General features: G+C 51.2%; 2 long non-coding RNA genes across 4 annotated transcripts; one reads left to right on the plus strand and one right to left on the minus strand.

The window, feature by feature from the left end:
* Positions 1–892: 892 nt before the first annotated feature.
* On the plus strand, positions 893–16,818 carry LOC110342609. 2 transcript variants are annotated; one of them, XR_005871016.1, is made up of 4 exons: positions 893–1,073; positions 10,312–10,399; positions 10,610–10,752; positions 16,263–16,818. It is a non-coding gene; the product is annotated as an uncharacterized LOC110342609 (long non-coding RNA). The 2 variants fall into 2 exon arrangements; XR_002384733.2 differs by having other exon boundaries at positions 10,610–10,744.
* On the minus strand, positions 10,649–19,524 carry LOC121134015. Of its 2 annotated transcripts, XR_005871015.1 has the most exons (4): positions 18,522–19,524; positions 16,221–16,650; positions 14,989–15,618; positions 10,649–10,764 (listed from the first exon to the last, which is right to left on the minus strand). It is a non-coding gene; the product is annotated as an uncharacterized LOC121134015 (long non-coding RNA). The 2 variants fall into 2 exon arrangements; XR_005871014.1 differs by lacking the exon at positions 10,649–10,764 and having other exon boundaries at positions 14,025–15,618.
* Positions 19,525–25,360: the final 5,836 nt, after the last annotated feature.

The raw sequence follows: 25,360 nt of genomic DNA on the forward strand, positions 1-25,360 counted from the left end.
TCGAGAGAATGAGGCAGGAGACTCCCAAGTCTGGGGTCTGCCTGGGATACAGAGTGAATTCATGGGTGATGCTAGGCTACAGCTTTGTGATACAGCGCTTGCTGGCCATGAGCAAGGCCTTTCAGGGTTCCATTCTCCTTGATTCCTATCTCAGAGCAAAAGCTCGAAGTGTGGCGATGGCTGCCAGCCGTACCTAACCTGCTCACAGCCCCTAATGCTATCCCACTTCTCCCTTCCTACAACACACCCCAGGGCCTTTGACCCTCCTCATCTGTGATTCCTGCCTTGCTCCCTCACACCCTCCCTGGGGCCTCAGCAAGAACCCCTCGTCTTTGCTGCCAGTATTTTCCCAGAAGATTTCCTGTCACAGATCTGAAAATCCACTAGTTTCTTGTCTTCCACTTGTAAACTCCATGAGAGTTCAGTTGCCAGCTCAGTCATGAGCTCCTAGAACAACGGCTGGCACTTAATAGGTGCCCCAAATTTCTGCTAAGGGTGGATGCCGCAGACCTGAAGCCTAAACAGATTTTCCCTTCGTGGAGTCCTGCTTCGTAGTCCCCTGAAGGCGGAGATTTAAATGAGTTCACCAGATCCAAGATAAACGATAAATAGGTGTTTATCAGGGAAGACCGCCACAGCCTTCCTGCTCCAGAAGATGCCGTCTCCACCCTTCTGATGCTCTCTGGAAGCCAAGAGAGCACGAGTTAGCCCCTCCACTACCTTAATGGGTCAAGTCTGCACCTGAAACTATACCCAAAGGTTGTGGCCCCTACTACAAGTTCACTGGCAGGGCAAGATGCCACTGCAGCCGCCCTCCCCGACGACTCCCTGGGGACCCCACTGTAGACCAGAGGTGAGCACACTTATTCTATCATCCATGTTTTACAGGTGAGGAAACAGGCCTAGAGAGGTGCAGCCTGCCGATGGGCCCAGGACCCTGCGCTGAGTAACTACTGAAGCTGCTTCTCAGTGACACACCCACTGCTGCTCATTGTGCAGTCTTTTGAAATGGACAGGACGATGGGACACCCAGAGCGACTTCTCAGAGGCCACACAGCAAGCAGGACACTCAGGTCAGCCTGCCTCTGTCTTAAGTCCCCCACCCTGTCTGACCCACAGAACTCCCAAGCAACTGGCCTGTGGCTTCCCAAGTCACCTTGTATGTCAGCCAGACTTCCATTACTGTAACAAATACGTGACGTAAATCAAACTAGAAGGAGAGAAGGTGAATTTGGACTTAGAGGTTGACTCCATCTCTTACAGGTTCCACCGCTTCTCCACAGCACTAGACTGAAGACAGCACCTGGCTTGAAGAGGTTGGGTAGTGGGGCTTTGGCTGGCTGTATTGTAGGACACAGGATTTGCTAAGCACTGGTGGTCCTGGACCCTACCCAGGTCTTTCTGCACCACCCTCTGCTATTTGGTGATATGTCTATGGGCTGGTAACCTATGGCCTTGATCTGGGTTCTTTGCTTCGATGTCACACATATGTATTGGGTAGGGGCATTACCCATGGAAAGGTTCCTCTAGTTTCATGAGCCATTGGGCCACGAGTCTGGGAACTGTGAAGGGCCCGTAGGGTCCACAGGGACTCTATCCAGACTTCATTGCATACTTCCCCTTTAAAATGCACTAAAGAGGTGCCTGTGGAATTGACCTCCAGGTCCATCCTAGTGTCAAGATTGTGTACTCTGAAACTATACTTGTCTCCTTCAGCCTGGTAAGTAGTACTCAGTGGGTGTTGGGCTTGCGTTTAATGAATGAATGAATGTCCAATCAAAAGGACATACTCTCCAAGGGGGTCTGTTTTCTAGGCTATGTGCTAGGACACTCAGGAGGATTGACTAAGTGCTTTCATGAGGAGCCTATGGGGTCAGCTCACAACCATGTCTAGGTAACGACCAAAGACACACAGACCCAGAAAGCTGAAGCACCAGGTTTAGGGCCCCACAGCTGGAAGGTGTGTGGTATCATGATCCCGGCCTTCAACCACAGCTCCTTGGAAATACCAGACTGCAGGCTCCTGAGCATGCTGTGGAGCCTGCAGCAAAGGTGTCTCCAGAACATAGGCCTTGGCAGAGCAGCTCTGACAGATGACCTCCACCCACAGCCCAGATGGAGGTGGCCATGCCCAGGCCAACATCAAAGTCTCTGGAGTAAAGGCCATTGGAGAATTGAACAACTAAGCACAAAGCCAGTTTTATGCGGTGCAAGACCCGGCACATAAAGAAATACCACATCATGGGGATTGCCTTCATTCTTATTTTTCCATCATAAAACATGATGTCATCATGTGGATCTCCTTTCTTCCACACCATCAGTTCTTGCTGCAAGCCAGCCCTGGACCCAGGGAGCTAGTGGCTCATGGGATAGCACTTCAGTGTAGACATTACCATGTGATGTCCCTGCTGTGATATGCCTATAGTAGAGACGAGTCTCTTACAAGACCCCTGAGAGAAGCAGCTTTGCTTTGGTTTGCTCTGATTCAGTCTGAACATGCAGTTTGGCAGGGAAGGTGTGGCAGCAGAAGAGTGAGGAGACTGGCCACCCCTTGAGATGAATTCTGGTGCTCAGCTTGCTTATTCCTTGTGTTCAGTACAGGACCCCAGCCCATGCAGTGATGGTGCCCACATTGAACGTAGATCCTCCAATCTCATTTAATCTAGTCTAGAAAACTCATTCATAGACACATCCAAAGGTTTGCTTCCATGATTATTCTAAACCCTTCCAAGTTAGCAAACAAAATTGCCCATTACAGAGCCCTGCCCTACTCACTCAGCACCCTTACCCCATCTGTTCCTCAGTCTCATATGCGCTTTAGGGAAATCACTCAACAGCCTTCCAATGTCTTCCTCTCCAAGCCTAGTGATAGATACATGGCAATAAATGCTCCAACAAAATCACTGCAACATACCAGTTGGAGATGGGCAGGATTAGCAACTTGATCACTGAGAAATTCCTTGGGTATTACAAGTCATACCTCTGGGTGTTCATGTAAAGCATTTCCTAAGAGATGAAGCAAGGGGGATAGCCCTTCCAGGATATGGATAGCATGCTCGAGCCATGAAAAAATATAGAAATCCAGTAGTCTAAACTTCAGACCCCCACTCTGCTTCTAGGGGCTATGGGGACAATGGCCTGTTCCTGCTGCTCTGAGGCATAGTTTTGTCACAAGCCCAAGCACAGAAACCACAAGCTCAGGACTAATACCTCTGAAACCCTGAACCAAAGCACACCCAGCCTTCCCAAAATCAATTATTAGGACAGTTAATAGCAACAAAAGCTGACACTACACTGATTTCCCAATGACCTTGTCCTGAAATACCATCCATCCATCAATATTTATTCACATATTCCTCCACCCACCCACTCATCAAGGCTTTCACTCACTTATACATTCACCAGCCCATCTACCAACCCATCTATCCTTCTAACCATTCATCCACACATTTACCTACTCATCCATCTATTGAGACATCAACCCAAGAATCATCCATCCATCTACTCACCCACCCATCATCTGTCTTTTCATCCATGCATCCATCCATCCATGCATCCATCCATCCATGCATCCATCCATCCATCCAACCACACACTCATCTATCCATTCATCCATTTATTCACTTACTATTCAATCATATGCTGGTATACTAAAAAGTGTGGTAAAGCTTTTCTGAGATTTCCTGGTCAGAGACTGACAATGCCCTGAAGCCTATGCTGTTAATACCCATTTTTCTCATGTGTTACCCTCTAAGAGACAACCTCCACCCCAAAGCCTCAAGTAATGCTTCTCTCCCTGGCAGCCCTCTCTTCCTGTTTGTGTTTTTCCCAGCTTTTGCCATAGTGTTTTCAGCATATAGTCCTTGCTCTACTCCCCACTCACTCCTACTGTCTCTCAAGAACTCAGGGTGATCCTGGTGCAGAGAGACTTTGAACAAAATGTGGAATAGAATAAGGGTATGGAAGGGACCCAGAATCTGCAAGAGGAAGATATGTGCTATTTTCCCTTATGATATTAGAAGGGGTGGCTTGAGCCCCTCTGAGATACCAACTCCCTGACTCTGACATCCTTCAAGGTGGGTGGTCTCCCCTCCTCAGAGACAAGCACAGCTCCTGGCATACTCTTCTCTGGTTCCTGCCATTTTGGTCTTCTCAGTTCCTCGTCATCTGTCTGGTGTCCAGAGTCATCCTACCTGGGGAGGGGCATTTCTTTAGCCCATGCCCTTCTCAAGTTATGGCTTCTTCATGAGACAAAGGAGGATGTGCACTGGGTATTCACTTGAGTCTCAGAGAATTCCCATTTCTCCTAGGTGTCTGCACTGGGACAGGGTTTAGATGTTTCCAGAACCTGAAGGCAGATACCTCACACTGTCTCACTGGAGGCCTTTTGTTCCAGGAGGAAACTGTCCACCAAAGAAACCAACTTGATTACAGGAACAGGAGGGCTGGAAGGCATGCTCAGCATTTTCTAGGTGGACTGCATTCTCCCCACACAGAGGATGGAACAGGCTGAGCATCAGTCCTGGCCTGGGGGCCCTCAGGACTGCCTCTGCCACTAAGCCACTTCTCTTTAAGCATTACTGCCAAGGCCATTGGTTGGGGGTACTCTTCAGTGGTCCCAGATGCATTGCACATGATCTGGTAAGGAACCCAAGTACCATTTGCCATGGATAATAAACACTGTCCAGAAGACTTGCGCCAAGTGAGTCCCTTGGATTGGGAGCATCAAACCATGAAAGGCCTTTGACAAAATCCTTTTGCCTCAAGAGACTGACTCTGAATTACAGGCTATTATAGGCACTTAACCTGCTTGGATTACTATTTTTCACACTGAGCATGAAGATGGCCACCTCTCCTTCTTTGCACGTTCTGTTTTCTGAAGGGCCAGTGGACACACCAAACCTCCTGCCACTCTGCTCCTCGTGGCTCACAATCACACTAGTACTCAAAGAGTCAACCTCCGGGACCGGTGTTGAGCAGGGTTGGAGCAGGCTTTGTCAGCTGCATCATGTGAAATGAAGATAGCTATTTTACTTGTCTTCTAGGGAGGGAGCTGAAGTCTCTTGGGTGTTGGGGGTCAGTTATCTTCTGTAGGGCCAGCGGGAACACGTAGAGTGCTTTGCAGACTGGTAACTCAGTAGCCATCGGTAGTTTAGTTTGAGAAAACTGGTGACCTTTGGAAGTCACCCACCATAGTTTCCCAGAGCCATCGTGCAGAAATGACGGAATCATCTGGCATGGAGTCTTGAGAACATGTCTCTCTGGTAGCTGTATTGGTGTATATTTGTGGGGTTGATTCTATGTGCCAACTTGGCTTGGCTACCAGGTGCCCAGACATTTTGGCTAAACAGAATTTCTGAGTGTATTTGGGAGATTTTCTTGTAGGAGGTGGAGGCAAGGCTAAAATTCAAGTGGTGGCCAGAGAAATGTAGGTTGTCTTCCTCCAGTGGACCATGTGTCCCTGTGGGCCTCTCCCTCTACAGACCACATTACCCATGTGAACCACATCTCTCTGTGGACCTCATCTCCAAGTGTACCACATCCATCTGTGGACCTCACCCCTCTGTGGACCACATCCCTCTGTGTACTGACCTCTCTGTGGATCTCACCCCTCTGTGGACCTAACCTCTCTGTGGACCACATCTCCCTGTAGACCACCTCACTTGTGATTCACATCTCTTTGTGGACCACATGTCCCCATGGACCTCATTCCTCTGTGGACTCCATCTTTCTCTGGACCACATCCCTCTGTGGACCTCATCCCTCTGTGAACTACATCTGTCTGTGGACCTCATTCCATTGAGAACCGCATCCCCTGTAAACTTCATCTCTTTGTGGACCACATTCCCTCATGGCACATGTGGACCACATCTCACTGTCAACCACACCCCCTGAGAACCACATCCTCATGGGTCACATCTCCCTGTGCATTAAATTTCCTCATGGACCACATCTTCCTATGAACCACACCCTCACCAGCTACATCCCCAGCGTATCCCCACTCCCACCCTCATGAGCTTCTGGCAAGTTGCTGCCTTTTGTGTATCACTGAAGACCCAGACCAGTTCCTCCTGCACACTCACTCACTAGCTAAGAGCTCTACTGTTCCCCAGTCCAGTGTCATGCCAGGATACTCCAGATACACCAGACACTCCAGATATTCCAGACACTGTTACTCCAGACACTCCAGACACTCCAGACACTGTTACTCCAGACACTCAAGACACTTACTCCAGATACTCCGGACACTGTTCCTCTAGATACTCCAGACACTGTTACTCCAGACACTCCAGACACTTACTCCAGATACTCCGGACACTGTTCCTCTAGATACTCCAGACACTGTTACTCCAGATACTCCAGACACTGTTACTCCAGACACTCCAGACACTGTTACTCCAGATACTCCAGACACTGTTGCTCTAGATACTCCAGACACTGTTACTCCAGATACTCTAGACACTGTTACTCCAGATACTCTAGACACTGTTACTCCAAACACTCCAGACACTGTTACTCCAGACACTCCAGACACTGTTACTCCAGACACTCCAGACACTGTTACTCCAAACACTCCAGGTACGGTTACTCCAGATACCCCAGGTACTGTTACTCCAGATACTCCAGGTACTGTTACTCCAGATACTCTAATCACTGTTACTCCAGAATCTCTAGACACTGTTACTCCAAACATTCCAGACACTGTTACTCCAGATACTCCAGGTACTGTTACTCCAGATACTCCAGACACTGTTACTCCAGATACTCCAGACACTGTTACTCCAGACGCTGTTACTCTCCCTTCTTACAATTGAAGACTCTGACACCCACGAAGGGCAACGGTCTTTCTTATGCAGTAAGGTCACACAGCTTAAGGTCAGGAGACCTGGAGTTTGAGTAGAGTCCCGGTTCTGATCTATCACATCTTTGGCACACTCGGTGGGGACTTAAGTTTCCTCAGTGCGGGCAAAGTCAGGCTAAGAGCTGAGTACTCACAGGGTGCTCACGACCTGACAGGTGATCAGAACTTCACCTCATCTATGACTGTCATCACTGTCATGCCTGAGGCCTGACTCTGTCCCCTGTGGTCCAGACCCAGCTTCAAACATCAACTCTCTTGGTCTTTGTAGTTGGTAACAGTAATGGGGACTTTCCCATCTTCCCAGATCTGACTTTCCCCAGCTGTGTGTCTTTGGCGGGGTTATTTACCCTCTCTTGTCTTTACTTTCCTTATCTATGATTTAGGAATGATAGTGGTGTTTGACAGGGCAGCCATGGTTGGAATGTGAGCGGAAGGGAGGCTTCCTGGAAGCAGGAACTGGAGCTAACTGGAAGGCAATGGTGAGCCATGGAAAGTTGTAGGCAGGAGAGGGCTGGCTGAGGTCAGCCAAAGGTTTGAGAGAGACTGGAACACGGAAGGCAGGCTGAGATGGGTTTGTCCTCACATTCACATGCAGAGAGGGACAAGATCTGTCTGTCTGTTTAGCAATGCCATATTTCTGGGGGAGGGGAGATTCCTCGCACAACTGGGGCCGTCTTTGATGAGCAGTTCATCTTCTAGGCCTCTCCAACTAGTGAGGCAGGATAAGCCACCCTGGAGCAAGGAGTTAGTTACTGCTGATTTGGGGGTCCTTAGAAGGTCACTGCAGCAGGGGCTTGGGTGAGAGGGGGAACCGCAAGGCATTCCTCAGAGCTGCCTCCTCTGAGCCTCACTGGCCAGGAATGCCAGGGGCTGGTGCTTATCTCTCTCCCAAGCATCCTAGCAGGATGGCTCCCACACTATCTGTCCAGACGGGTTCTCAATCAGGGCTCCTCCCCGTCCAGGCACAGGTGATGCAGAACCAGACTCTCTGCCAACCTGGACACTAGGAAGTAGGAAGCAAGCAGTCACACAAGCCGTGGCCTCCTGGGATTGCCAGGGTGCCTGCTAACTGGACATTGCGTCACAGCAGGGGCCAGTGTGGACTCTGGCAGGTTTGTGTTTGAGTTTATCTCAAACCTGCCTCAGTTCCCTCATCTCGGAAATGGCTTCTCTTGGGTGGCGACAGGGAGTGTCTGCCCCAGCCTTAGCCACTCTAGCCAGCCTGGCTGCTTGCTCTATGCCTCCCCCTTCCTCTCTCTTCTGTCTCATCAAGTATGCACACACTCACGCCGAAGGGGCTGTCTGATGGGGCACTGTGGCTGCCCGCAGCTTTGCCCAGAACCCAGTTCTTCCTTCTGCCAGCTCCCTGAACATTCTAACACCTTCCTAAGACTTTTCCAGCTTGGCTAGAACCCATTTATTATGGGACTTCCTTTTGGGAGAGTGTGTGGGTCAAAAGGAGGACCCCCCCACCTAGTTCTTGAAATATAGCACCGGGTCTTCCCTTCCTTCCAGCCTGGTTTCACAGCCTGGTGGAACACAGAAGTTATAAATAACATGCGGTAGAATACGCTAGAAGGTGCTAAGTGCTATGGGAGGAAAGCAGGCAGGGGAGGGGAGGGAGACTGGGTGATGCGGAGGTGGGAGTGGGTGCTGGGGTTTCGACAGGGCTTCTATATATAGTCTCATCTCTTCCTGTAGGGGCTTCCAGTTTGACGTCTGTCTGACGACGTGCACCATCCTGCGTGCTAAGCCCGTAAGCACAGGTTCACATGTGCATGTGTGTGCATGAGTTTTTAGGGTGTGTGTGCAAACAGTCTGCACACCTCCGAGTGTGAAGACACCCCCCCCACACACATACACACACACACACATCCACGATATGATACCAGAGCAGGGAAATTTGGTAGACCCTTGTGACAATTTCTCCGCAGACTAGCCCTAGACACCACTCAGTGCCTCCCAAATTCTCCATCTTGAAAATGACCTGTCTATTCTCAGATGGGGAAACTGAGGCTTTGAGAGGCACAGGGTCTCATCCAATGGCCCTTAGCTTGAGGAAATCTTGGCAAGGGAGGGACTCCTGTCTTTGAGACTCCCAGTGGCTTTTCCATAGAGCCAGGCAGTGGAAACACAGGGAATAAAGTTCAAGCCTGATTTTTCTTCCTGTCCCTCCCGCCCCGGAGGCCACTTAAGCAGCATATAACTGCTCTGTGATGTATGGAACTCTCTGGCCGCGCATAAACAGAGGGTCACATGCCAGGCAGGAATGCCCATGGACTTCCTCCCGTTCAATGAAATACGCGCCTCGTTTGACTGGGGTTTGTTTTATTAGACCCGTGGCAGTGAGGGGCCGGTGTAGCCAAACCCGCTTTCCATCACTCCCTTCTCCTGAGAAACAGAGGCCTGGTACAAGGAAGGAAGGAAAGCCTTGCTTGCTTCCTCCAACCTTCCTCAAGACACATCCCCAGAACTAGATCTTCCTGGGCCAGGACAGGCTGCACTCAAGGCAAGCCCCTTGAGGCCTGCTTGTGCCTGAAGAAATGGCGTTTGATCTTTATGAGGGGACCATATTAGCGCGTTCTGCTGTCTGAAGGTGATGAGTTTTGCACAGTTCCTTGGAATTGCTTCCTACTAACTAATTAATCCTGTACCACACCCTTTGAGGCTACCTTGTTTGGAGAGAGATGTGAGCCAACATCTGGGATCTGGGACTCGGGGACACTCTGGGTGGGGCTTGCTTCTGTGGGACCTTGTCCCCCTGGGGTTTGTGACATAGCTGCTTTGTGGCAGTCCCCAGGGAGTATGAGGTAATCCTGACTGAGTCAGCCTGTGGAAAAGGAGAGCCGTGGCCTTGAATGCTCTGGGGTGAATTTGAGTGGGAAGGGAAAATACAGCTTAGATCTTCTGACCTGACCCACTTTGTTCTCCTGCAGAAGAGGGTTAAACAAAAGGCCTGGGAGCCAAATTGGACCTTGGTTCAAATCCTTCCCTGTGTGCTTCCCCTATACCCCACCATTTTTGGGGCGTCAGCATCATGCCAGCACATGTGCAATAGTACCCCTTGCTTCTCAGGGGTGCTAGGGGACTCACACAGCCCTGTGCCCCAGCCTGCATGCCAAGGAATAAGGGTGTGCCTGTTATGGCTTTGGATAGTAGTTCTCAATCTCCCTAATGATGTGACCTTTAACACAGTTCCTCATGTTGTGGTGACCCCTGATCATGAAATTATTTCCATAGCTACTTCATAATTGTTATTTTGCTCCTGATATAAATCATAATGTATCTATGCTTTCTAATGGTCTTAGGCCGTTACCCACAGGTTGAGAACCACTGCTCTAGATTAGCAGACCTTGAGACTGAATTAAGCGCCAGTCTCCCCAAGCAAAACATTATGCAAATGAGTGGGTGTGTCTGTGTGCCAACAAAACTTTCTTTTCTGAACATAGGCTTCCTGTATGAACAAGCACTGACCACTGAGCTGCAAACTGAATCTCTATCTCAGGCAGTTCTCCAACCTGGATCTCAGCCTCCCAGGTATTTCAGTGTGAATGCATTTACAGAATTAAGTATCAGGGTGGGTGTGATTTTTGGTGAGCCACGGTTTTAGTATGGATCTGGGGTGCATGTGGGTTTCACTGCTGGGATACGGCTGTGGCCTTGCATCAGCAAGGCTGGGAGGGTCTCATAGTCTCACCCTTTCCTTGGCTGTGACACACATTCATGAGACGCCTTTTCAACATCCAGCATATTCTAGGGCCTTTGTCAAGGATATCTTCCAGAGCCTTCGATTCTTTCTCTTCCAACATTGAGACCTTCAGGAAGGATTGCTAAGAGTTTGTGCAGCCGCATGTCATCTACGAAGGACTCTATCCAGGACATGTGAGTAGGTAATTCCATTTCTGTGTGGAGGTCACAGATACACAAGTTAAATGGCTGCAACATGTCTGGGCAATGTGGTCTCACAGAACCCCTGTTGTATTTGAGGGCATGGCACCTGCTGTGTCCTGCTCGAGGTGGTTTTCCAAGGCCACCCATTGCCAGATGCAGGGAGCAAAGTGGGCTTCAAGAGGTGCGGAGACTCTCAAGACCACACAGAGTTGGGAACTGAGTGCACTCGTCCAAACACCAGCATCTGCTTCCCCATCCTCCCTTCCTGCTGTCTGCAGAGGCAGGCAATGCGGGTACAGACATCTTTCTTGGCCAGAGTGTGTCACCCTCATACACAGCCCTGCGGTTCCTCGGCTGGAGGGCATGGACAAGCAGCAGAAACCTGGAAGCACCCCGGCCTCTTGTTTTGGGTGCCATAAGGTTCTGCATCCCCCACCAGCCAACATCTCCAAATCCCAGGGGACCATTGCATGTTGGAGTCTCCCTCCACTGGCTGAAATGCTCTCCATTGCCAAGTGCCCCCAAGGAATCGTAGGGTGGGAGATATCATTTATCAGAAAGAGCTGGCCTTAGGCCAGTTGTTTCCCGTCTCAGCCAGTGAGGGGAAGTGCTCAGACAGATATTCCCACTTTACCCCACTCTATTTTCCTCTCCACTTATCTGATCCTTGGCTCTGGCTTTATTTCCTCAAGCTGTGAGATGCCCCGAGGAACTCTGCTATTTTCTTTGAAGTTTGAAGAGCTGAAGCCTCCACCCCTTTGTCAGTCTCTAATCTCCCACGCCACCACTGCTGCCAACTAGCTGGTCTAACCAGGATGCAGAGGAACTGGGTGACGTATAAGGCAGTGCGCCCCAGGGGGGTGAGATTTGGAGGCTCAGTATGGGGACATACCTGGAGATGCCAGGGGCCACCCCGTGTCTTGACTTCTCTGAAATGCCTGCACTGGCTCAAAGCCTCACTGTGATATATGACCTCCTTGAAGGCAAAGATACCGCCTTTAGCTTTAGTGTCTCTGGTCCCCACCCACTCATTTCCGGTCCCTGCCCACCTAGTTAGGTGGTTCCATAAGGACCCTTTGTCATTGCATTTAGCCCACACTGGGTAGGCTACTGCATTGGAAGGCTTCTTCCCTTGGTGCATGCTCCCCCCACACCCGCCCCGGTGCCATCTGTCCAAGGTCCTACATTCTTCTTCTTCTTGGGCACTATAGTGGCCCTCAGAGAGGTTTCTGACTCTACCTGAGTCCTTTCCCCAGTCCCGGGAGTCTGTCCACTCATGTATGAACACCCCTCACCCATCACCGGGGCTGGTCAGAGGCAAACAACAACACCTAGCATGTAATTCGTCTCATTGGCATACGGCCCAGTTCAGGTGTCAATCCAGATCTTCCCCAGCCTCGGTTCCTCCACCTTGAAATCTGTCTCCCATAAACTCGTTGGACACATGGCCATCTTTGAACCTTCTTCCCTTTTCCTGTTGTGTGACCTTGGATGTGCCCATTCATGTCTCCAGATTGGTCTCTTTAATAGGTTGAGTAGAGGCATGGATTATTTTCTTTTCTTGAGTCAGGGTCTCTCTACATAGCCCTGGCTGTGCTGAAACTGGCTCTGCAGACCAGGCTGGCCTCAAGCTCTCAGAGATCCACCTGCCTTTGCCTTCTAAGTGCTGGGATTAAAGGTGTGCTCAGTATGCTCAATGCACACCTGTTTCTCAAAGCTCTGATAACCATGGAGCCAGAGATGAGCACAGGGTGTGTCTCATGGGACAGTAGACACAGGGTGTGACCTCCAGTCATGGCTTCACTGAAGACTCAAAATGAAGACTTTGTGGTAAGCCGTGGGGCCTCTAAAAACGTTGCTCAGAAAGCTTAGGAGGGTTTCTCCAGGAAGTGGAGGCAGTTACCTCCTCTTCCACCGCCTCCTGACTCTTCTACCCACACCCACGGCTGATGCTCAGGGCTCCTTGCACTTCATGCTCTCAGGTTCTCAGTGTCCCAGCACCAGCACTCTCAGAGACGGACTAGCACAGGGATCCTCAGTGGGGGCCCCAGACTGTCCCCTCTGATAGAATTCAGACCAGACCAGGAGAACGAAGGACTGGAGAGGTGGCAGTGAGCCCCTCTGCCTCCCTTGTCTCCAATCACTCAGCCCTGCGGGTGCCCCAGAGCCACCTTGGCTGTGTATGGCCTTGGCACAAGGTGTCCCATTTCTGAGAGCTCTTCCTTCCCCCAAGATGGGGAGAGAGAGAAGAGAGGGGGAGAGAAGAAGAGAGAAGGAAGAGGATTTTCATTTACAGCTTGAGCCTGTCACTATATGCAGAGCACTGTTTGAATGGGCTGTTTGTGTGCCTGAGGCCCACAGCTGAGGCTCACTAGCCATGCCTTGGCTGCAGTGAAGACCTGGCTTGGGAGCTCAGCCCTGGCTTGTAGCTCAGAGGAACCCAGCTTTCTGAGTCCAAGTCCAAGGTGAAATGCCTCCAGAGCACGGGCTGGAGGGGCCTGCTTAGAGACCCTTTCTCAGCAGAGGCAGGCTAGATGGAGAAGAGCAACAGGCCAGAAGCAGAGGCCAGGTTTGGTCTGGGCCACGGGACCCCAAATCCCATCTCCAGGTGACTCAACGCCTGGTCTTGACCTTGGCATCGACCTCAAGATGCTGCAGCCAGCCTAGGATGTGCGTAAGAAGGTCTCCACACCCAGCTGTGGCTGGCCTCTGTGGGGCCGGGTTACCCGAGGCCGGGCTTGCATCATCTCAGATTCTTTCCCTTCCCCTCACGGCTTCGTTTTGGCTGCTTTGCTGGCTGCAGTCTATCAGCACCAGCCTGCTTTGGAATGGGTCCTATTACAGCCACAGATGGGGCCCAGGGACACAACCAAGGTACACCCAGAGCAGGTGGCTTGCCTGGGAGCCAGGGAGACATTGACGTGCACACAACAAGGTCCAAATGCCAGGAGAGGCACAAAATCATCCAGATATTGAGCCCCCATCAGGACACAGGAGTCAGGACAGCTGGCCAAAGGCAGCTTGATCAGAGAAGCCCAGCCCTGCTCAAGACAGCCACAGGAAGTGACTGAGCCCAGGGCCTAGGCCAAGAGCCCTGGCAGGCCAGCTCTGCAGCCTGGGGAGTCTCTGGACTCCTCACATTACAGGAGCTGTTGTCATGGTTACTGGTAGTTATAAGGTCTAGCAAGTGGAAACACATGACACCCCGTTACTGTTGAGCTTTAGATCATCAGTCAGTGTAAGTCTACCCCAGACAGTGCTTGGGAGATACTTATCCTAAAGGACATTCTTTGTTTCTCTGGAATTCACATATACCAGGGCCTCCCGTGTTTGACCCATCAAGCTATGGCATCATTATTGTTTAAAAAAATCCCTTGTACAGAGGCATCCCCTCCTTCGCATGTGTGGAGTCCACAGATGACAGCAGCTCAGATACTGTTTCTACTAGACCGAATGTTAGGTAACAAATATGGGTGCCAGCAATGTCTATGTTGATATTAATTAATAACAGCTGAAGCAAATGTTAGCTCTCATTCACGGAGTGTCTGCTCTCCCCCAGACATGCCTTTCGCTCAACTTTGTCATGTCACCACTCTGTGCCCTGGTACACTGTGACGGCATCCCGCCGTCCTCACTGGCTAGGCCGTTCACAGGGTTCTTTCAAAATAAATGCTACAAAACTGTGGCCCTTACTACTCACAGTGGAGCACTATGCTTGAGTGACTTGCAGGGGTCACCTCTCCTACAGCGTCACCCGTTCCATACACAGAAATGATGTCTAGGTCATTGCAACTTCTCCATTTTGAAAATGGGGAAGTTGAGTCCTAAGATTAGAGGCATCAGAGGCAGAAGGCTCAGACCCACGGGAGGCATCTGGCTTCTGCCCCGAGCTCCACACTTCCCCTGGGTCTCATCAGTCACATGGTGCAGTCAGGTTAAGTTGGATCCAGGCTAAACAAGCACCTGCAGTGCACATCCCCAGCTACACCTCTGGACCCCGCCTCCCCTGCTGCAGCATGCCCCAGATATGCCTCACGGACCCCCCCCCACTTCCTCTAAGAACAAAGCTATCACCAAGTCTCTGAAGGGACCTGGGACAAACAGTCCCAGGACTGAGGACTAGTGCCCTCCCTGGGGGGGGGGTTGGCAGGGAGCTTAAAGGGCACTGTTACAGGGAGGTGGAATGGAATAGTTAATTTTCTTCATCACGCCAGCAAAATGCCTGATATACTTACTAGAGAAAAGGGTTCATTCTGTCACAGTTGAGGGTACAGTCCATCGGGACAGACAAGGCATGAGACAGTGCCCCACACCACATCTGCAGTCGGGATGCACAGAGAAACCAATGCCAGTGGTCAGTTCAATTTCTCAGTCTCATCCAGTCCTGGAGTCCTGCTGAAGGATGCTGTGGCTCATGTTTAGGGTGGGTCTCCCACCTCAGTTAACCTAAAGTAGAAACTCCTTCCCAGACATGCCCAGAGGCTGTCTCCTACATGATGCCACAGTCCGTCCATTCGACAATATTGGCATTTTAACCAACAGAGGCACTTCAGGGCTCTGTGACTTAGAGTGCACTCCCCAGCCTCTTGGCCCTGTATCTCCTGTCTCTAGCACAGGAGTAATCACAGTCACGATGTGCTGCTGTGGTCACTGTCAGGAGACAGCCACAGAGAAAGAGCCAGTGTGGCGGGCTTCTTCTAGGGGAGAATTCAGGAGGCCGACTCGGGGAGTGGGCAGCAGGAGATGTTCAGGAGCAGGTGACTGTGGGCTTGCTGGGATCCCTGGGGAGCCGATCAGACACCGCAGTGGACAGTTCAGCCAGGTACGTGGCACCAGGCAGTCATTCCTTATTCTGCTGTCTCCACCTGAAATGATGGCACAGGTTGGACATGTCTGACCCTGAGAGCCAGAGGGAAGCTGTGGCTGAAGAGGGTAGCCAGTGGTAGGACCTTGGGAGTCAAGTAGGCACAGATACAATCCAATCGCAGCTATACCCTTCTGTTAAAACACTGACCACAACAGCAGCATTTAGGCGTCGTCAGTGATAAATGGCAACCCAGGCTGAAAACCCAGGGACTCAACCTCATTCAGGGCCCCTAAGGCCAGTGCTATCCTGGGATGCCCAACTGCCCAGAGAAGTACCCCCAAGTCTCCCTGTGCCCCCAAGGAGAGCCTGGGGAAGCCCTCTGGTTTCTGAGTGACTTGGGTGTTGCCTGTCCCCAGGCCTGCAATCCTACTGAGGGCACAAACTTCAAAATAGTGTGCCCACAAAATGTTCTCAGAGCTTCTGCGACGACAAACAGGCCCCTGGCTCTGATTTAGCATCATCCTAAGCTGAGGGGGAACAGGGAAGGGGAGGCCAGCGGGCCAGGCAAAAAATATCCAAGCGAAATGGTGGGGTCAACAGTGTGTCTATCGCCCACGGGGAAGAGACAGAATTGTTGCAGATGACTGCTGAGCAACCTACCTGGTGTCCGGGGTTTAATCTGACTCCTCTCTGTGTTCTCAGCTTCGCCGCTGCATGGTACCTGTGATTCTTCTTGGGTCTGTTTTGAAGATGAGAGAGAGGAGACTCGGGGAAGAACAGGGCCACATAACAAGGAATCAGCAACGTTAGGGAGAAGGACAGAGACGGGCTGCCAGCTACCACACAGCACGCAGGCCTCACGGAGTGTGGAGGACGCGGTGAAGCGACTTCGGCGCCTGGCCTCCTTTCCTGGCTCTCCAGTCCTCAGTAGCTAAGCGGCTTCATTTGAGCACGGTCATCTCTCTGGACTCGGTACTTCATCCGTAAGACAAGGCAGGCAGAGAGTCCTTGTTTACCGGCTTCAGTTGAAGGCTGATGTGACTGCTGTGAGGGGTCTCCCAGTCTCCAGGAGGCAGAAAGTAAATGGCTCCTAGACAGGAGCAGCCACTGAGCTGTCTGCAAGGACCCACACCGTCATCCCCGACTGCCTCACTGCCTCAGGCCTCAGTGGGGCTCATTGGTATGGCCTGGCAAGTGCGGGGACCCGGGTTCCATCCCCAGTACTGTAAAATATGACAAATATAAATCCCTCCCCTTAGTGATATCCCTCCTCCATACCCGCTGGAAAGAGATCTCAAGGGTCACCTAGGGTGGTACTGGCAGTGTCCTTCCTTAACCTGGCTCTCACGTGTGGCATTCAGTGAGCCTGCCCTAGCTTGCACAGTCCTTTGGGTCAGTCAACCACAACTAGTATGTGAAGCCTGGTGGCCTGGCCATGTCCCAGTCAAGTAGGCAGAGGCAGGAAAGACAGAGTTTCTTTCAGAACCCAGAATAGGTGTCAGAACCATCTTCCAGAGCTCATGGACCTCTGTCACAGCTGAGCTAAGCCTATGGGGTCAGACCACCCCAGGACCCTTAGGGTCCCCATGGGATGGAACTGGAGACATGCTATTGTCCTGCAGGGTGTCAGATCTGTGGGCTCCCATCTTCCTAGAGCCTCAGCCCATCTTGCTTCTCCCCTTGAACATGCTGTGACTGTATCTGTGACAGCCCATCTCTAAAACACACCATGAGGAAACCATTTGTATTTTTGCTGTTGTTGCCATACTGGGTCTTGAACCCAAGGTCTCAGTGCACTGGGTAAGAGGGACAACACCAGCTCCAGCTCACTTTGTTTTTCATTATTTATTCATTTATTCATTCATTCATTCTTTTTTGAGACAGAAGGTTGACTGAGTAGCCCAGATTGGATTTGAACTCATTCTGTAGTCCAGACAGGCCTTGTGTTTAATCCTCCTGCCTTAGCTTCTTGAGTAGCTGGGATTTCTGGCCTATGCCACCAGGCTCAATTCTTCTCTGAGAAAAAGGAGAGGAAAGGGAAGAGATGAGAGAGAGGAAGAGAGAGGGAGAGATGAGAGAGAGAGAGAGACAGAGGACAGAGAGAGACAGAGACAGTGAGAGGGGGAGAGAATAGAGAGAGGAGAGAGAGAGGAGATAGCAAAAAGAGAGAGAAGAGAGAGAAAGAGACAGAGAGAGGGGAGAGAGAGAAGAGAGAAAAGAGAGAGGAGAGAGAGGGGAGAGAGACAGAGACAGAGAGGCAGAGAGGGGAGAGAGAGGAGAGAGAGGAGAGAGAAGGAATAGAGAGAAGCGAGAGATCTTAAATGGGAGTGGCTCCCTCTGGCCTCTGGACTGAGTTACCTCACAGTCAGTTTTCTGGGTCAGGGTTGGGGGTACACGATGCTCTCATGCAAGGACTTTTGGCAGCTGAGAGAATTGGGTTCCTAAAGATTATTATTTTAACAAACCCAGCTTGGATGTGTCCAGAGTCGGCAGGAGGCTCCACAGCGCTCTCCAAGAAAGTGCTTTTCTGCTGGGGTTCTTATTTCAGTTAGGCCCAGGGAGGGGTTCTGTTTTGCTCAGCTTGTATTTCTGGAAAAACAGGCTTTTGGGAAGAGCTGGGGTGTGGATGGTGAGCTTGGTGGGTCTGGGGAGGGTAAGATGGGGGTGGCTGCAGGACCAGGGAGGCCTCCATCCTGCTGTCTCTACTTGCACTGGGGACCCCGGTTCTGGGGCCCTTGTGTCTCATTTCTGAGCAACAGTCTTTATATCCAGGTTTCCAGAGTATGGGGTGGCAGGAACATGGACTGGGCTGACGGTTCACCGTGATTGGCTATCATTTGGCTGTCAATGGTCACTGATTGCCTCAGTTTCCTCCACTGGGATAAAGAGCCTTGAAAGTTTGTGTGTGACCTGGCCCCAGCCACTCCCTTTTCCCAGATCCCCAGAGAAGCACTCACTCACCTGCAGTCGCAGACCCCTCCTTGTGTCTGGGAGCACCCTCTTGGGTACCGTCCTCTGTCTCATCGTCTGGGTATCCCAAATAGCACCTGACCTCCAGCATGAGTCGGAGGTCCTGTTGTGTGCTATCGTGCTGCTCTCCAATCCTCTGGCTGGAACGCACTAGGAGGCCAATCTGAAGTCACCACCTTGCTCCTTGTGGTGCTCAGTGGGGGCACAGGGACAACTCTTCCAAGGCATCTTGCAGATGTGTGCCTCTCAGCCAAGGGCAGAGCCCAGGACCACAGGCAGACAGACAAACAGATGGATGGGAGGCTCCAGCTTCTTGTCATAGTCAAGTGGAGCATCACAGCCTGATCCTGCCACCTTTAGTATTTAGTAGCCACATGCTCTACAGAACGCCCTTCAGACGACGGCAATCGCATTCTGTACTCCCAGCCCAGCTTCCTTCTAGGCATACCCCGAACCTCTGGGGCTGAGACTTCTCAAAAAAAAAAAAAACTCGTGCGGGATCCTGGGAAAGAAGTTCTTGCTTCTCTGTCTCTCCTTGGCTTCCAGGGGGACCCACCGTTCCTTCCAGCCCAGAGCGGCAGTGTTGTCCACACACCGCAAGTCTGGGTGAATGTGGAATGTCTCTGACTTTGGAGCCTCGAGCCCCGGACTTAGTTTTATGGGCTTTGGCTGTCGAGGGCAGCCGACGACTCCATCCATCAACCAAGGACCGCTCCAACACTAATGCTGAATTTATAGAAGTGGTTAAACAAAGTGTTGACAATATGGACGATGTGTTTCTGATTAACACACGATTCCGAGTGAAGCTGCCATCTGTGGGGGTGTGGGGGGGAGTCAGTAAAACACAGCAGTGAATTCCCAGGCTCTGGCGGCTCTGACTGGATTACCAGAGGTTGCACAAGGAGCTCCTGAGCCTGCTGCTGCTGTGAGGGCTCACACACAAACCCGGAGCCATCCCTCCCTTTCCCCTGCTCTCTGTTTTCTTGGGAGATTAGATCTGAGTTCTTTTCCAGCTTCAAGCATTCCCATCAGGAAATTCCGTCAGCTCCAGCGGTGTTCCCTCCAAATGCCTGCCCTCAGCCTGACCCCTCTCCCAAGGTGACCTGAATCATGGAGGAAGGGGGAGGGGCACTTATCTGCTTTCTGGGCACCACTGGTTTCTTTCTTGAATCATCTCTGGTCACCAAGAGAAGGGGTGAGGGACATTTGCATTTTAATGAGCCTCTTCTTCTGAAATAGTGTGCCGCTCAGTGCAAGTTGCAGATCTGGACCAGCGTGCCCCCTGTCTCCAGTTGCCCCTTATCTCAGCTTCCCCCATTTTCCCCCAGTGCATCCCATGACAGCTTTAAACGCCATAACCACAGCATATTGTTAGAGCTAGAGAATTGCCTTTGGTACCCAGCTGGGCCCCTTGCGGGTGTGGTTCATCATTGTTTTCTCTGTAAGATTTTAGCTCTGTAAGATTTTAGCATGTGTTCAGATGGGCAGCTGTGGCCACCTGGGAAGAGAGGGTTTCCCATTCTCACAGCGCAAGGCTTTTGGGCTATCCTTCTGATGCTCGTTGTGGGAGTGTCACAGACACGAGACTGAATGGAATGAAAGCTTCAAGATTGGCCTCCTGTTACTGTCTTTTTCAGGCAAAGTCTTGTTATGTAGCCTGGGTTGGCCCCTTATCTTCCAGACACCGAGATGTGCCACCACACCAGGCTCCATAATCGACCTTTGTTTCTTCAGCATTTCTCTTTTCATTGCCGAATAGTATTCCAGTGCGTGGATATACCGAAGTCTGCCCATGCACCGGTTGAAAACACCAACTGTAGAACACTGGCTATTGAGAGTCTTATGAATAAAGTGTTGATGAATATTCATAAGTGCTAATGAATATTAATAGGGAGGATTCCATGTGCACCTACAGTAACAGATAGGGTGTCAGAGGCAGAAGAGGAGGCAGGTCATAAAGTTGAACACAGGTTCGTCTGTGTCTGCCCAACTATGTCTAAGACTGAAACCCTTGTGGTTCAAACAAGCCTAAAGCCCTCCTGGGCCTGAGCAGAAGACACGGTGTTTATCTGCGATCTGACGCACCTGTAAGAGTGTGCCATGTCTCTCAAGGCACCAGAAGACCTACAGTGGAGACTGGACCTGGCTTAGTGGGACTTTCCTGGTACAGCTTGCAGTTCCCTAACCCTCCCATGCCTGCCTGGTGAGAATGTCCTTGTCATTCCCCTTTTCTTGGCCTTCCTCATGGTGTCCTCCACGGAGCACAGCACTCCACTCTGCCCGTCACATTCCTGTCTTTTAGCGGGCACCTCCTCACCGTGGCATTTCATCCTCATCTTTCCCCACTCTGAACTATGTACCTGCTGTGTAAACAGGCATCTACCCGTTGAGCCACGTGCTGCAAATGCTCAGGATCTGTGCGGTACTGAGAGACAGAGGAGCCAACAACTCCCGGGCCAGCTTCAACGGCTCGGCCTGCAGGCGCCGGCTTTGTGATTGGAGTTGGTTTGAGTCCCGTGTGTGCACCTGCAGTGTCTCTCTGGCCTTCTTTGCAGAGGACTGTTGGAGGGGCTTGGGGATGTCTAGACATGCATGTGTACATTCCTCCTGGTTCCTGATACTCTGTGCTCCGCTGGGGTGATGGGACCCAAGTCCCCAGAGTCAGTGACCCACCTCATCTTCACCCCCCTCCCCCGAGCATGACACAGGGCTAAAGAGGGAGAGCAGGTACAGAGGCCAAATAGGCACCAGTGTTAATCGTCAGGCTCTTTTCCCTCCGCCTCCCACCTGTAGCCCAGCTCCCCAGGGCCAGCAGCTCACACTGCACTTCATTTCCGCCCTCCCTGGCCTCCTGTGCCCCATAAAACTCCAGCTCCTCTTGTTTTCAGTTCAATTAAGGGACTGTAATTCCACCCAGAGGGCCACACACTGGAAGTGTGAACAATCGTCGAACTGGGCTGAAGGGAGGGTGGGAGAGGACCCCAGGGAGCCCCAAGGTGGGGAGAGGGAAGAAAGTCTTGTGAAAGTGAGCTAGTCCCTACTTCTGGACCACCATGGCACCCCCACCCTACCCCACCCTTACCCTCAGTTTCCCCATCTATGAAAAGAGTGCGGATCATGATCCCTGATCCTCCATTCATCCAGACACCAGCATTGATCTTTAAAAGCTAACTTAGTTACCAGCCAGCCAAGGCTGCACAGTGAGACCTTGTCTTAAAAAAAAAAAAAGACTAATTTAATGATGGATTAAAACTCCACCACCCGTGGACTCAGCCAGGAAGGCTGCCTGCAGGAATTTCTCCTCTGGAATGTTTATGCAGCTGCAGAGACTCCCTTTAAGGATGTCCACTGTAGGGGAGGGATGCAACCATTGTGCTGCAGCCTTGCCAGAAGAGGGGCTGAAGTCAGACCTGGTGACACGCTCGAAACCTGACACTTAGGTGAGACAGAAGATCAGGGTCAACCTCAGTTATGTAGGACCTTGGGGCCAGCATGGGCTTCATGGGACCTTGTGTCAAAAGTCTCGTATTAGCAACAATAATAATGACTAATGATAGAGGCTTATCTACACCCACAAGGCAATAGAAGCTATTCTTAAAGAAAAGTCTCTGGTGCCCTTGAGGGGGTGGGTTCAGGACCTCAAGACTCACCCCCAGTCTCTATCCTAGATGTCAGCCCCCTCTATCCAAGAGAGCCTTAGTGTCAGCATAGAATACCTGCACATCTTAAATCACATGTGGGGGCCTCCCTGCCTGATGCAACAGAAATACCATGAGGATATCATCAGGCTGTGATGTTTAAGAAGGACCAAAAATAAAACGGTTACCTGTCCAGTAGAAATGGGGTGTGTGTGTGTGTGTGTGTGTGTGTGTGTGTGGTATGTATGTACATGTGTGACTGTGTGCATGCATATGCATACATGCTTGTGTGTATATGTATGAGTGTATGCATGTGTGGGAATGTGTGGTGTGTGTGGCTGTGTATCCGTGTGCATGTGTGTTTGGGTGTTTGTGCACTTGCATTTGTAGGTCAGAGGTTAGTTTTATTCCACTGTTTTCCTCAGTCCTTGTCCTAGCTCATGGTTCTTGACCTGCCATCCAGCTCCAGGGTCCTGCTGTCTGCACCTGCAAGCAGACATGGCTGCCATGTCTGGTGATTTATGTGGGTTCTGGGGGTGGGGTCCAGGCCTTCCTGTTCACATGGCAGGTACTTCATGGACTTCACTGTCTCTCTGGTTTCAGATGTGACTTTCTAAGCAGTTTCCATGTGGAATTGGGTAAATCTGCAGAAGCGGGTCCCAAGCACATCCAGAGGTAAATATGAATTTCTTCAGTCAAGGCAGGGTTGAGTGTTATCATCAGACTCCAAAACCAGATGGAAACACAAAGGACCCGGTTGTGGGGACTGGAGGGCCATGCTCTGGCATGGAAAAGGGAGCTAGTGACTTCCCAGGCTTTCAATTTGCATAAATTACTTTTATAATTAAAATGTATCTGCACCCATAATGAGCAATGGTACCTACTTACGGCTGAGAATCTTAGTCTCTCCTGTGTCAGGAGAGAAAGGATATTTAATTCCCGCCATCAGTGCTAACCATTGTTGATGCCATTACAGGCTTCTGCTGTCTTTCCCCTGTTCCATGCACACAGACATTTAAAAAATTATTTGCTTATTTAATGTGTATGGGTGTTTTGCCTCTAGTGCTACAGAGGCCAGGAAAAGATGTTTGCTTCTCAGGATCTGAAGTTACAGACGGTTGTGAGCCACCATGTGGGAGCTGGGAATTAAACCCAGATTCTTCCAAGAGCAGCCAGATCTCTTAGCTACAAAGAGATCCTGTTTCCTGCTTCTCCAGGTTATTAGCACATAGCCTGGGCATCAGGAGGGCTGCAGGAGGAAACTCAGGGTCGGGCCCCAGCCTCCTTCTCCTCTCTGTTTGCAGCAGGGGCTTAGTCAGGTCCTGAACACAGCAAGGGCTCCACAGACACCTTTAGATGGTTTTTAAATAGGTACGAAACAGGGACTGCCATGAGGGTCAAGGTAATGGTGACAGACACCCAGTTGTGTGGGGATTCGTGCTTTTCATAATTGCAGTGGTAAACACTGGTCCCCTCAGGACACATCTGGAGGCAGACAGGCCTCTGTGGTGTTCTCTCCTTCAAAACTGCTGGTTTCCTCTCTGGGCCTCTGAGTCAGGCCAGGGTGGAGAATTAGACCCTGGCCACCGAAAGTATGGCTTTGAATGCAGCCAAAACAAATGGTTGGGCTGGTCCCTGTGGGGAGTGTCATTTCACCCACAGTCCACAAAGAAGCTTTTGACTGAAAGCAGGGAGTCACGCAGCTGGGACGTTCAGGGCTCCTCAGACAGTCATTCTGCTGGCAGAGAGAAAGCTCCCAACGGCCACAGAAGGTTCTAGAGGCTCTTTCATGCCCTAGGTGCCTAGGCAAGCAGATGACAGCCAACACTGGATGGAAATATTCAAGACAGACAAGTTTCAGGCCTTAGGCTAAAAGCTCCCACTTAGGCACAGTGGTGTTCACCTGCCGGTCTCAATGCTCAAGAGTTTGGGGCTCAAAGATGATGGTGCCCAAACCAAGTAACAATGCAGGCCTGCTACTTGTGGAGCTGTGTTCCTATCCTGCCGTAACTGGAGATTTTAGGGCAAATCCCAGACCCTGGCTGGCCCCATGGCCCCCACCTATACACACTAGGGAGTCCCCCACTAGGCTTGCCCTCGCCCCAATTTACTCGACACTCACACAAATGAAGTACGCATAAAGAACCCCGTTGTCACAGTCAGTCCTGCAGCACAGACTCCAGCTTTAAGTTTCAACACAGGAAAAATGTGGTCGCAACCCGAGGCCACAGTTCAGAAGTCCAGGCTAACTCGGCCCTGCCCTCCTCCTCTTAGATCAGGTGGGAGGCAGCCTCGTGGATCTCTGTCATGAGGAGGTGACCAACATGATTCCCAGAAGTGACCTTCTCCTGGTGCAGCTGCTGCCATCACTCCCTTTCTGGGGAGGCTCCCTGCAGGCTTGCCCTGCCAGGGCACGTGGAGTCCCTTGTCATCTAGATGCTCATGGCATAGTTGTGGTCTTCTTGACTCGTGAGAGAACGCAGAGGATGGTGACATATCTTCTTCAAACATGAAGGGGGACAAGAGAAGACTGGTGGGGAGAGGCCAGTAGAGACAGAAGCCATGGTGGCCGGCATGGGTCCTGTTTTCCGTGACTTTGTGGCCCTGATGAGGAGTTAGTGCCCTCAGTAAAAGCAGTCGTGAAGCGCCTTGCAGGGCACAGAGGCCTCATGGCCTCCTGGGATGGGGAAGAGAGAGGAGGTGCAGCTCTGGAGTTGGACTAGAGACTCCAGCAGCGGCTTCCCTCACTCAGTTCAACCTCTCCTTCCACCTACTTCCCCTTTCCCCCTTTGCTAGTGCAACACGGCCAGGCCCTCCCTATGAGTATGTGGCAGGTAGACAGGCTGAGTTCTGTCTCCTTCTGCTCCCTGGACCCCCGACTCGAGGCTGTTTGTCAAGAAGAAATATTTAGACAGTGCCTGGGTTCCACCCGTCACATGAGACAGAAGCTGAGTTACAGGGCTTCAAAGACAAAGAAGAAGAATCTCAGTCAATGTCTGTCCACAAAGCACCTGGGGTGGTGGAGACACAGCCAGCTGTGGGATGAAGGGCACACTCTTTCTATTAGACAGATATGAAGACTGAGGATGAGGGAAAAAGGGACGGGTCTGTCATTCCCTGGGAGCAGGGGCAGCGTGTGGATAGCATGGCTCAGGGGACTGCATCCCCACCCAGCGTTTGCTGTTCCCAGGT

This window comes from Mesocricetus auratus, unplaced genomic scaffold, assembly GCF_017639785.1.
Source record: "Mesocricetus auratus isolate SY011 unplaced genomic scaffold, BCM_Maur_2.0 Super-Scaffold_100025, whole genome shotgun sequence".
Lineage (NCBI taxonomy): Eukaryota > Metazoa > Chordata > Mammalia > Rodentia > Cricetidae > Mesocricetus > Mesocricetus auratus.